The sequence below is a fragment of the Mirounga angustirostris genome, unplaced genomic scaffold, assembly GCF_029215605.1.
Source record: "Mirounga angustirostris isolate CCGP_5_RB_7025 unplaced genomic scaffold, mMirAng1.0.hap1 SCAF_1, whole genome shotgun sequence".
Classification (NCBI taxonomy): domain Eukaryota; kingdom Metazoa; phylum Chordata; class Mammalia; order Carnivora; family Phocidae; genus Mirounga; species Mirounga angustirostris.
Window position 1 is genome coordinate 185,163,160 of NW_026991709.1, and position 12,969 is coordinate 185,176,128.

Genomic DNA, 12,969 nt, shown 5'->3' on the forward strand with positions numbered 1-12,969 from the left:
CACATCATGGGAGGGTTAAGCCTAAGTTAGGTGACTCTCTTAAATGTATTTTAAAACCATGAAGACTATTAGCTCCAATTTGGGAGAAAAAAAAAAAAAAGACACCTGTCCAAAGATTCAAGTTCATTACTCTTCTTTTTCGAAGATAACATATTACAGTGCTACAAATTTGATTTTTGGGGTCCTTTCATACTTAATCACAAAGCTCTGCAAACAGGGATTTCTTCCAGTTACCCTTCAAAATGTGTTTATTTTAAAGTTCAGGTCTCCATAATATATTGATTAGGTTATATTTCTGTAAAATTAATTTTACTCCCTAAAAGAATTTTGAAAAATTATGTTCTTATTTGCATAAAATTGACATCTAATTTTGTTTTTATTAAAAATCTAAAGAGTTCAAAGAACATCATTTCTGGCATACATTTTGATATTTTAAAACATATCTACTATATCCATTTTTAAATGAATCCAGTGGAATCGTTATTTGATACTCTCTATCTTCCATTAAAAAAAATAATGAAAAGGTTCCTCTTTAGCAGTTGGAAATTTTACATGTTCCTTTTGTTCTCTATGAATTTGTATTTCCATTGTACTTCCCTCACAGAATTATAGTGTAATATAATATTTTTTATACTGGAAAGCATTTTATTGGTCACACTATTATATTTCTTTGCAATACAAATATGTACATAAGTTTAAATAACTTTTTGCCCACGACTCTAATGCTTTAAGTGCCAAAAATTTATTTGGGGTTGGGTGATATTATTAATAAATATTATTAATGCACAATTGTCCCAAACAACATAAACATATATTTTGATAATTATTAAATTTAAAAAATAAAAATTTTATTAGAAATATCTGGGTCTATTTTTTCTACAATTAGTCTGCATACTTTTTGGGGGGAACAAATATTATTTATTTCTAGAATGGGCCATGATTCAGCATAAATTCTCTTCCCATTTTTCATCTTATTGAAAATAAGATGAGTAGATGAGAACAGATGTTTTGTTATAGCAATGTCATGAATTTCTTTGAATTTCTTCTGAGTTATGTGTCCTGATCACATAGTGTTCTGTCATCAAAAAGTATTTTTTAATGGTCTATCAGCTGATGAGTAGATTAAGACTTTCAATTTTATTGAAATATAAAAATTGGGAATCTCCTTATATGCAAAAGAGTACATTACCCAGGCATTAGAATCACTCACTTTTGTCAACACCAACACCAATATTTCAAATGGTCCCTTTTTAATTAGCACCTGAAAGGTTTTGCCTCCTAGCAATGTACTGTGTGGTGATATTTGGGATGGAAAGAAGGATGATTTTCTTTTATAAAATGGGAGTAGGTAATTAAGAAAGAAGACAGCCAAGTATTTTCACATGCAGAGCATTCTCAGATAAATTTTAGGCAAGTGTACATGTGAAGGTTGAGAAATTTAAAATTTATTTCCTTAAAAATTACCCACACCCCTTGGGGTGCCTGGGTGGCTCAGTTGTTAAGCGTCTGCCTTCGGCTCAGGTCATGGTCCCAGGGTCCTGGGTTCGAGCCCCGCATCGGGCTCCTGCTCAATGGGAAGCCTGCTTCTCCTTCTCCCACTCCCCCTGCTTGTGTTCCCTCTCTCGCTGTCTTTCCCTCTGTCAAATAAATAAATAAAAATCTTAAAAAAAACTTACCCACACCCCTGTGCCCCTCTGATAGTTGTTGTGCCCCTGTAGGGGTGTGTGTGTGTGTGTGTGTGTGTGTGAGTCCCCATCGGGATATTCTGGGCTATACTGGTTTCACCCATGTGAGTCCTTGGACCAGTGTGCAAGGAAAAAGAAAGTGGGAGGAGGCTCAGTGGTGGAAAGAGAGAGAGATTGAGAGAGACTGGTTGGGGTGGTGGTAGGGGAGCTCAGAGATGGAAACCTCTATGCCCAGTCTATCATATACTAACTGAACAATGCATTTCAAATAAGTGTAAGTCACACTCTCTACATAACCAGTGAGAAAAATGGTTGACTGGCTCCATAATGCTGGAATTATAAATAAATCTGCAGTAAGCCTCACTCGTCTTCCCTTGATCTCATGAGATTTCCAACCATTTATTTCAGAAGGGTTTCTAGCAAGTCTCATGATACTTTCCCAATTCAGGGGCACAAAAGAATGGCAGACATCATGCTTCTGCTTCAGATCCAAGAGATGTGGATGAAAAAGAATGTGATTAAAAAAAAAGAAAACAAACTAAAAACCTGCCCCGAGGGCTTGCCTAACTCCAAAACCACTCAAGCTGTGGGAAAGAAATCCCAGGGGACAGAAAGAGTTATTTCAAGAAGTGAGCCACTTACGATGAGTGGGCCCCGGTTGTTCTCCCGATACTTGTTCTGGAAGAAAATGTAAACGACGGTGGCGGCCAGGGAGTAGAGGAAGGCGAAGACAGCAACCGTGACGAAGAACTCAGCAGAAGATGAGGAGTCACCAGTCAGAGCCAGCTTCTGCCGCTCCTTCCCCTCGCAGGTGGGCACCTCAAAGGTCACCTGGTGCAACCTAAAGCGCCAGAGGGAAGGAGACTCTTTACAATGCAAAGGAGACCAAGCGAGGGGCCCTGAGCGGACATGTTCTAAAGCAAAGCAGGGGTGACTGGGGAGTTTTATGGCATGCTTCCGTGACAGGTTCATTAAAGAAATTAGAGAGGTTACAGCTGGAAATGTGGAAGTAAATATTGCAGGGATACATCGTTCCACTGGGTTTCCCAGTAGCTAGTCACTGGAACAGAGGGAGGAGTGGAGGGAGAGAGAACCTGAAATGTCGATAAATTACACTATCTGACATCCTCCTGCCCAAATTCCTCAGTGCTTTCTCACTGTGCTTGGACTCAAACTCTAACTCCTTAACATGACCCACCAGGTCTTACATCAGGTCCTCATGGCTCAGTCCTGGCTTATGGTCATTTCACTAACTGTTCTCTTTTCCTCAATCTGTCCCCTGACATTTTCCATAGTCTGGCTCTCTGTTGGTATTCTAAAGTCATCTCCTGGGAGAGCCTTTTCCTGACTATTAATCTAAAATAACTCCTTTCCCATAGACATTTTCTATCCCACCGCCCTGGTTAAAATCATTCATAGCACTCATCAATAGCCACACTATCTTGATGATGTTCTTAATCACTTCATGGAAAAGGCATGATGACCCCATCTTTTCACAAAGATTTCCATGATGATGGCATCTTGATTTTCTTCTTCTCTGTGTATCCTGAATGCCTGACACTTGTTAGGCACTTAGTACACAGGTCTTGGATAAATGAATGAACATTCTTGATTCTGTGAGGTGACAGATCGATACTAATTTGATTGAACTTTAGAACTTCTATTTTAGAGAGTAAGTTCTATCAGGAAAGCATTCAGGCTTAATATATTACCTAATAGAGAAAAATAAGATTTTGGGGGTAATACTTTCTGCCCAATAAGTGACATCTAAGGAAATGTGTTATATCCAGCATAGTAGCTCATGTTGTGAACTAGGTGGTAAACTATAATTTAATATAGGAGCCAAAGTTCTGCTTCATAAGAAATGACTAAACTATTCCTTGAGTATTAGGGAGGCACGTAATAGCCATAGCAGTTATATCAGCAAAGTACCACTTGGAAAATTATGAAAGCAACAATAATGATAAAGCCATTGATGAACTTGTAATTTCCCAATTAATACTAGAAAGTATTTTTCTTACTAAGCAAAACCAATCCCTTTAAAACAGATTTGTTGTGTACATAATCTTATACTTTATATAATAATATAATGATAAGATAGTAATAACAATAGCAACTAACATTGGAGCTTTTTTTTTTCCTGAAAATTTTATTTACTTATTTGAGAGAGAGAGTGAGCAGAGGGAGAGACTCTTCCAGCAGACTTCCCACTGAGCACAGAGTCTGATGTGGGGCTTGATCTCACAACCCATGAGATCATGACCTGAGCCAAAACCAAGAGTCAGATGCTCAACCAACTAAGCCACTCAGGCACCCCAACATTGGAGCATTTCTTGTGTGCCAGATATTGTGTTTTATATTCATTATTTAATGGAATGCCCATGGCAAATCTATGACACAGGCACTTTATTGCCCCCCTCCCCCTTTACAGAATAAGAAATGGTCTTAGAAAGATTAAGTAATTTGTCCTAAGCCACATAGCTAGTAAATTGGGCAGGGATTTAAATCGGTATCTGACTGCAGAGCTTGAGTTTTTAACTTCTACATTAACCTGTTTCTGTTAAGTGATGAGAATATTAAGTAGGATGAGTATTTTTTCCAAGTGAAGCTCATGGGCCACTAGCCTTGCAATCACCAGAGGACTTGTTAAAAGCATACATTCCAGGGCCTTGTCCTAGACCTACTCAACCAGAATCTCTAGGGACGTAGTTTCATTGACAACCAGTGCAGGGAAGTCCAGTCCCCCTGAGTTCCTTATTTCTCAGAAACCCAGTCTTTTTTTATTTATTGCTTGACTTAAGAGAGAGCTGTTTACACAGTCTACCTGATCGTGCTTGTATATACTGAGGCTCTTCCTGTTTTTTTTTTTTTTTTTTTTTTTTAAGATTTTATTTATTTATTTGACAGAGAGAGACATAGTGAGAGCAGGAACATAAGCAGGGGGAGTGGGAGAGGGAGAAGCAGGCTTCTCGCAGAGCAGGGAGCCCGATGCAGGGCACAATCCCAGGACCATGGGATCATGACCTGAGCCGAAGGCAGACGCTTAACGACTGAGCCACCCAGGCGCCCGCTCCTCCTGTTTCTTATCAACCAGAAAGGTGTAGGGTTCGGTTCAGGAAAATAGAAGCATTCGTTATGGTTACATTGTAGAGTTCCTTCCCTCCCCTTGCCAGAGATATTAAAATGTTTCCCAATGGTTTGGTTTGTGGGAATGTTGAAAAATGAAACAGCTTTAAAAGGTAATCATGCCAATTATTCTCATACAGGTGATTTTCAGATAATGTACACCTTTTTCTCATTATTTTGTAATATGTCATTATTCCACAAATTTTTAGCAAGCAGCTAGTAGTTCATACAATGGTGAGATGCTGGGGTAGAGTAAGGAGTCTAGGATGGGCCCTGCCCATGTGGAACTTCAACAAGTGTAGAGGGAAAAGATAGGTTTTCTGAGAGGAGCCCGAGGCTAGTCTGGGGTGGGGTGGTCAAGGTAAGATTCCCTATGGAAGTGACTCTTAAGCTGCAGCTTGAAAAATGGGTAGAAGTTATCCAGATCGAAAGTTAAGAATGAAAACACAATGAAATATAACTATATATCCACTAGGCTATAATCAAAAAGAGTCTAAGACTGGAATAACAAGTGTTGGTAAGATTGGGTAAGAATAACAAGATAAAATTGGAATACAAGTTCTAATTAGACAGATTGGGACTTCCGTATATTGCTGGTGGAAATGTAAAATGGTGCAGCCACTTTGGAAAAGCAGTCTGGCAGTTTTTCAAATGGTTAAACATAGAGTTAGCATATGATCCAGCGATCCCACTTCTAGATACATACTCAGGAAAAATGGTAACATTTGTCTGTGCAAAAACTTGTATAGGAATGCTCATAACAGCACTATTCATAATAGCCAAAAAGTGAAAACAACTCAAATGTCTATCAACTGATAAATGGATAGATAAAATGTGGTGCATCCATACAATGGAGTATCACCTATCCGTGAGAAAGAATGAAGTGCTGATGCACACTACAACACGGACGAACCTTGAGAACCTTCTGCTAAGTGAAAGAAGTCAGTCACAAAGGACCACACATTGTAGGATTCCATTTGTGTGAAATGTTCAGAAAAGGCCAATCTATGGAGACAAACAATAGGTTGGCATTTGCCTAGGGCTGGGGGTGGTGGTGATAGGGATAGGAGAATTGGGGAAGATGGCTAAGTGATGCAGGATTTCTTTTTTGGGCAATGAAAATGCTCTAGAATTGACTGGTGACTGATGCACAGCTCTGTGAATATACTGAAAACCATCAGGTGTACATTTTAAGTGAATGAATTGTACAGTATGTGGATTATATCTCAATAAAGCTGTTAAAAAATAGGTAAGAAAGAGCATGTACAAAGATCCTGCATAGGCCAGGAGCACCACACATGGAAAGAGATGAAATATATCTTGGAAAATTGGAACATGGTAGGAAAAGAGAATGAGTGGTTTCAGATGAGATGAAGAAGTCCTCAGGGGCCCTCACTGTGGGGTATTGCGGGCCAGGTTATAAATTTGGGTCTTTATCTTAAGATGAAGTTTGGAAAGATTTTCTTATAGTAAACAACATATAAAACAAAAATAGGGGCGCCTGGGTGGCTCAGTCGGTTAAGCGTCTGCCTTTGGCTCAGGTCATGATCCCAGGGTCCTGGGATCGAGCCCCGCATCGGGCTCCCTGCTCCGCGGGAAGCCTGCTTCTCCCTCTCCCACCCCCCCTACTTGTGTTCCCTCTCTCGCTGTGTCTCTCTCTGTCAAATAAATAAATAAAATCTTTTAAAAAAAAAACAAACAAAAATAGCAGGCAGGGCCATGTCACCTGCTGCAACTATTTAGAGATATGCACACTTGCTTTCCAGATGCCAGGATCAGCAGTGCTTCCAAAACCCCAGTTCCCTCAGCTGACACGCACAGATTGGGTCTGCAGTCTTTGTGTGTGGTGGGGGCGGCGGGGAGTGGGAGAATAAAAGAATTGGGTGTTGTTGTTTTTTTTTCCTATGCAATCAGCTGACTATCAACATTTCCCCTATCACTAATTTATTATGTTGATTTACAGTAAATGTTAATTGTGGTTATCTGTACAAGGCACACATACACAAAAATCACTAACAAATCTGCTTATTAATGCCAGTGATTTACAGCTTGGTATTTAGCCCACCAGTCACACTGGGATGAAATCAAGAGAAAGGGGGGAAATGGAAGTGAGTTCCAAGCAAATGCCTATTCTGTGGAAGGGAGTAGGGATCATTTATAAAGAAAGAGTATGTCAGCTCAAAATAGTCTGAGTATAATAATTCATATGACTGAACATTTTTAAGGCTGTATGATAATATGTATTACTAAACACATATATTTTAACAGAGAGGTTCTTTTAAGCATCAGATACATATACATGCATAAATATGTATGGTTTGTTTTAGAGGGAGAGATTTTTTATAGTCAGCATGCATTTAGCAGCTGTAATAATTTTGGAAGCAAATATCACTCACTTAGAACCTAGACAAGGAAAAAAGTGTTCTGTACAGATACAGCATGTTGGTTGACAGAATCTGGAAGGCAGTGGGGCCACCTCTGATCTTGTGAGGAACTTGTCAGGGAGCAATTGCTGAGCCTGCAAAAGGGACCAAATGCAATTCTGTTGATTTTAAATGTATAATTCCCTTCTGGGTTGGCCTGACTCAATCAAGGGGTGATTGAATTTCACTGGATTTTACTGCATTGTGTCTACCAAAGAAAAGCCTCCATGTTAGAGTAGATTTTTTTAAAAAAATTACTAATGCATAAACACAGTCTTTTAAACATTTTACTGCTGCTTCCATGACATTAAAAGGGACTGCTGGGCACCCACACTTTTTAGTTCTGTTTGTGAGGCCTGGGAAAATATTAAGCAAGTTGGCATTGCTTTATTAATAAAAATGTTTATGATAACAAGCATTGACATTTTTCAATCTCCAAACATTGCACTAGCTTCTCTACAGACTTGCTCATAACACATTTCTTAGGTAGGTGCTATTTCTAGGACCATTATACAGATGGGGAGACTGAGGCTTGGCGTGCACAGTGAGCTTGCCTGAGGTCATGTGGCTAGTGGAGGGCAGGGACGAGTGTTGAATGCAAGCAGATTGGGTGGAGCCTACACTAGCAACTATTGTACATTCCTGTCGCTCTGCTTCAGAAGTTATAGCGTCAAATTCTCAGCTGAATGTCTGTATAAAAATGACCAGGCCATCTAATCTAATGGTGTACAGATGGCTTATACTGAATAGGATTTCAAACAACATTCCTTGTGCTTCTACCTTGAAGTGTGTGAATCTGGCATTGTACAAGGCACCCAACAATAACAGAGTTGGATCCCTGCAGACCAGTCATTAAAAGCTTCCCATTTTCCAAATTTTGACCTGGGTTATTCTAACATTTGCCTCAGAAGCAAGGAGAGGGCAAATGAACCTGCATGTATCATGTACTGAAACTGTGATCGTTGTGGTGCCTGTGGTTCTTTATACAAAGTGAGATATTTAGAACAGGGAGGCACAGATTCATGTTTAGGTAACACTGTACCATTATGGGCATCTGGCAACGAGACTTTTGAAATTATTGACAATATCTTTCACCTGCTGTGGAAGAAAACAGGACTAAAGCTCCTAACAGAGCATCTGGGGGTGGCTCAGGGAGAGACAATAACGACATGTCCCAATGGTGGCAATCTCCCAGGAGCAAATGTAGGAAGTATTAAGGATGTTGGGGAGCAAACTGCTGTCACTGAATTTCTCATAACCAGACTTAAAGTGGCCAAGGGAAGATCAGAGGGCAACTGGCAAATTGCGGTGCTAAGCACGTTTCTCTCTACTTGATCATTTTCTACAGCCCCTGTTTGAATCCTTTTATCAGTTGATAGAGACTTTAATCCTCTTGTTCCATTTTTTTTCTCTCTTCCCAATATGAAATATTGGCATTTGTCTGGTTTTAGATTGACTTTTCTTTCCCTAGCCATATGTGTCTGTATAATAAATGTGTTTATGTGTGCATGTATGCATTCACACACACCTCTACTTGCTCAGCCTGTATGATTCACAGCATAAATCACGACAAAATCCTGGAAGTTTAGCAACACGTTCACACACTACATCTCATTTTTTCTCCCCAGAAAAGTTCTCCATTCTATAGATGAGGAAGTTGGAGCTCAGTTATCTTGAAAGAATCATCAAAGATCACCCACTTGGCACAGAGGAGAGGCAAACTTGGAAAACAGCTCTGAGTTGTTTTTTTCTTTTTTACTTATGCAAATTCCATCTCCTGGGTTTCCAAACTACGGAATTCTCCATTTTGCTCAAGTCTTTCTGTCACTCAAGAGGGATGTGTTGAGCTCCATGAGCCAGTCACTGGAAAAGCTAAGCAATGAGTCATGAGGAATGGGAATGGAGATTCTCTAGGAGGTTGAAAAGGACAAGCCCCTTGGTCTCTCATGTCCCTGGTTTTCTTACCGTACCTGAAACAGGGCATGTGGTGATGCTATATAAGAGACTGAGGACAATTCTACTACTACTGGATGGCAATCCCCAATGACGGTTATTAGTAGGCCAGGCACCATGCCAAATGCTTTCATGTTTTATCTCACCTGGACCTTCAAACTTGATGAAGTACGTACTATTTCTCTTATTTTAGGAGCAAGGAAAGTGGGGAGAAGAGAGGTTAAGTGACTTGTTGAAGTAAGGGCCTTGGAACAGAATCTATCTGACCTTAAAGCTCTTCCTCTTAAGCTCTCCTATGAAAAATATAGTGCTATTAATGTTTATTTTATCTATCACATATCTACTGACTTCTTACACCATTGCTGGCTTTTCTGACAGCCTTCCTGTGGCCAGCTCTCTCTCTTGACACTTTCAGTTTTTTTTTTTTTTCAACAGAAGAACGGTAGGATGAATGTATGGGGTCTGGGAACTTTTGTTCCACTCCTCCCCTGGCTCATGGATGATGATCTCAAACTGGTTCAAAAGATTCGCGTATTGATTAGAGTAAGGTTTTCCTTTATGCCACCAGCTCATCATGAGGCATATTTCTATACTATGGTCAAAATCTGGGGAGAATGGCATCACAGGGCTGCAGGTATAGGATCTATTTGGGGTGGAAAGGGCAGAAGATGGGGACTGAGAACAGTCTTGGGAAATATGCCCACTGCAGTGAGAACTGAGAGAAGGTCCCAATATGTGGACTTAGGTTGCTCAAGTCGGAAAGAAGTTTGAAGTCTTTAGCTTGCAAAGGAGAAGGGGGAGAGCTTGTCCGAGGTGTAGGACTCGCTGACCAGAAGCGTCAGTATATGCAGGATGCCTCTCTTAACTAAAAGGGTCATTACTAGACTCTATCCAACATCAAAGCCAGCAGAAATATAAAACAATCCAGTTCACAAACATCCTAAGAGTGTCTCAGGGATTCTAGTGATGCTGTTTGTTCCTAGAAAGGTCAGTGGACCTGCATCCTGTCTGCTAAGACCTAAGAGCTGATCCCCAGCTTCCTTATCTTCAGGTAAATGGCATTTTTAGGCAGCCAGCATCAGTTTCCAGACATCTTTGTCCTAACCTTAGTTGAATCAAGAGCAGCTTCATCTCTTGCAACAACAGCATATATTCACTAAAAATGTTTTCTTAAAAGACAAAAACAAAGTGAAAGACAAAATGCTGTACTTCTGCTCTTAAACACAATAAGGGCATTTCTCCTTGATGTGATTATGTATTAAATGTATTAAAGCTTATTGTCTCCATAGGAGGAACTTTCCATTACTTTCTGTGCTCTCCACTTTATCATTAGAGAGGATAATTTTTTGAAGGAGAGCAATAATAACTACTGAGCACAGGGAACTGAACTAGACACTGGAAGATGCAATCAAGTTTACTGCAAACAATACGTTTTTCTACACAATTTTATTGTGCTTGCACACACAAGGACATGGCTGGAAAGTGACTGCCCGCTCCGTGCACCCTGTGGCTTTCATTTCCATAGGCCATAAAGAAACTTACCCAATTTATTGGAAGTGTATTATGCTAAGAAGGATCTTTTCAAATTTAATTCCCCTCCCCCCACAAGTTTGTGTTTATACCAACATTTCAAAATAAAAAGTTAGACTACAAGGTGATTAAAAAGACATGGACTTGTAGAGGCCAGGGCACGTCCTAGAGTGGGGCCCAGAGAAGGAAAACTCTGTAAAACCCATTATAATGGCTTGCAAAGAGGCACTGCCATTATCATGAAGCCATGACTTATTAATTTTGGTTTCTTCAAATAAAATTTGAGTCATTGAGAACTTAGACTGCCTCTACATTGTCAAATTAAAATAGATAATGAGGTCATTATCTGTATATTGCAGAGAAAATCCTTTTTTTCCTATCTTGTTTGTCTTCCCTGAACTGTGGTACTGGACTCAAGTGAATTATGAAACAAAAATCGTCCCAGAGTTTTCTTTTTTAAACTTGAATATCTAGATAACTGCCTACCTGTCCATTTTATTATTTGATTAGTATAGAAATGTTTCATGAATAAGCAATGTAAACGATTTGACTAAAAGCTAATTATTAACAAACATAGCATGGGAGAGGGCAGCAGAAGTCTGATCTTACTTTTTGTTTAAATTTAGGTGAAATTTATTTGATTCATTAATTCAGTCAAAATATACTATTTAAAAAATGTAGCCAATATAGACATGTTTATAGGAAGAAAATGTAAGTTTCTTCATAATTCCATCCTCAATATTAACAACTTTCAAAAATGAAAATCAAATAGGGTTTTTAACCTGCTGTTTATTACTTAATAGTATGACTGATACATACCTTTTTTTTAAAAAAGAAGAAGATCTACCTTATTCTTTTTAACAGTCATATAATATATGCACAAGATAGACAAATTACAGTGCCAGAATGCTCTACATATTTACATTGCAGTTTTACAATAATTTTTTAAATGGTCCCCCACAGGTGGACATTTTGACTGTTTCCAATCTTTAAGTGTTAAAACAATGCCTTGAACATGTGTTTTTGGATATTTGTACAATAACTTTCTTTGGATAAATTGTATGATAACTTTCTTTGGATAAATTTCTATAAGCAGAAGTGCTGGGTAAAGGAGTATATTAGGGTTCTCTAGAGAAACAGAAATAATAAGATACATATTTTAATGAATATAAGGAATTTATTTTAAAGGATTAGCTCATATGATTGTAGGTGCCAGCAAGTCTAAAATGCATAGGGCAGGCTGGTAGGCAAAGGAGTCAGGCAAGAGCTGATGCTACAGTCTTGAGTCCAAAGCCAAGAAAACCAGAGTTTCTGGATTGCTGTCTGGAGATAGAATTGCTTTCTTTACAGGAGACCTCAGTCTTTGCTTGTGAGACCTTCATCTAATTGGATGGGGTCACTCATATCCTGGAAATACTGCTTTATTTAAAGTCAACTGATTGTAAATGTCAATCACATCTTAAAAAACACTATTATAGCAACATCTAGACTAGTGTTTGGTCAAAAAACCTGTCACCATAGTCTAGCTAAGTAATTACATAAAGTTAACCACCACAACAACCAATAAAGTGTGGTACATCCATACAGCAGAATAGTACTTAGCAATAAAAAGGAATGGAATATTGATACATAAAACATAGGTAAATCTCAAGATAATTATGCTGAGTAAAAAAAAAAAGTCAGATTAAAAAAAAGAATAATTACTACAAAATCCAATTCATAGAAAGTCTAAAAAAATGCAACTATTCTTTAGTGATATTAAGCAGATGGATGTTGCCTTGAGATGGGATGAGAGGCAGGAAGGAGGAATCATCAAGGGGTAGGAGAAAACTTGTGGGCAGTACCTATGTTTATTATTTTGATTGTGGTGATCATTATACAGGTATAGACATTTGTCAAAGCTTACCAAATTGTGAGCTTTAGATATGTACAATTATACCTCAATAAATATTTGTTTATACTTTAAAAAAATTAACATCACAAGGGGTATATATTATAAGGACTTTGATAAGTATTGCCCAAAGCCCCCGCTGAAAGGTTGTAGGAATTTGCATTCCCTTGAAGAATGTACTAGGGTTGTCCCTTTTGTTTACTGTTTCTCCCTTTAAAAAAGCTTTTATTATAGAAAATTTCAAGCCTACATGAAGTAGAGACTATCATACCATCACCTCCCATGTTTCTGTTCCCCATGATCAACTGTCACCAAATCATGGCCAATCTTCTTTCAGGTCAACTACCACCGGGTGCCTCCG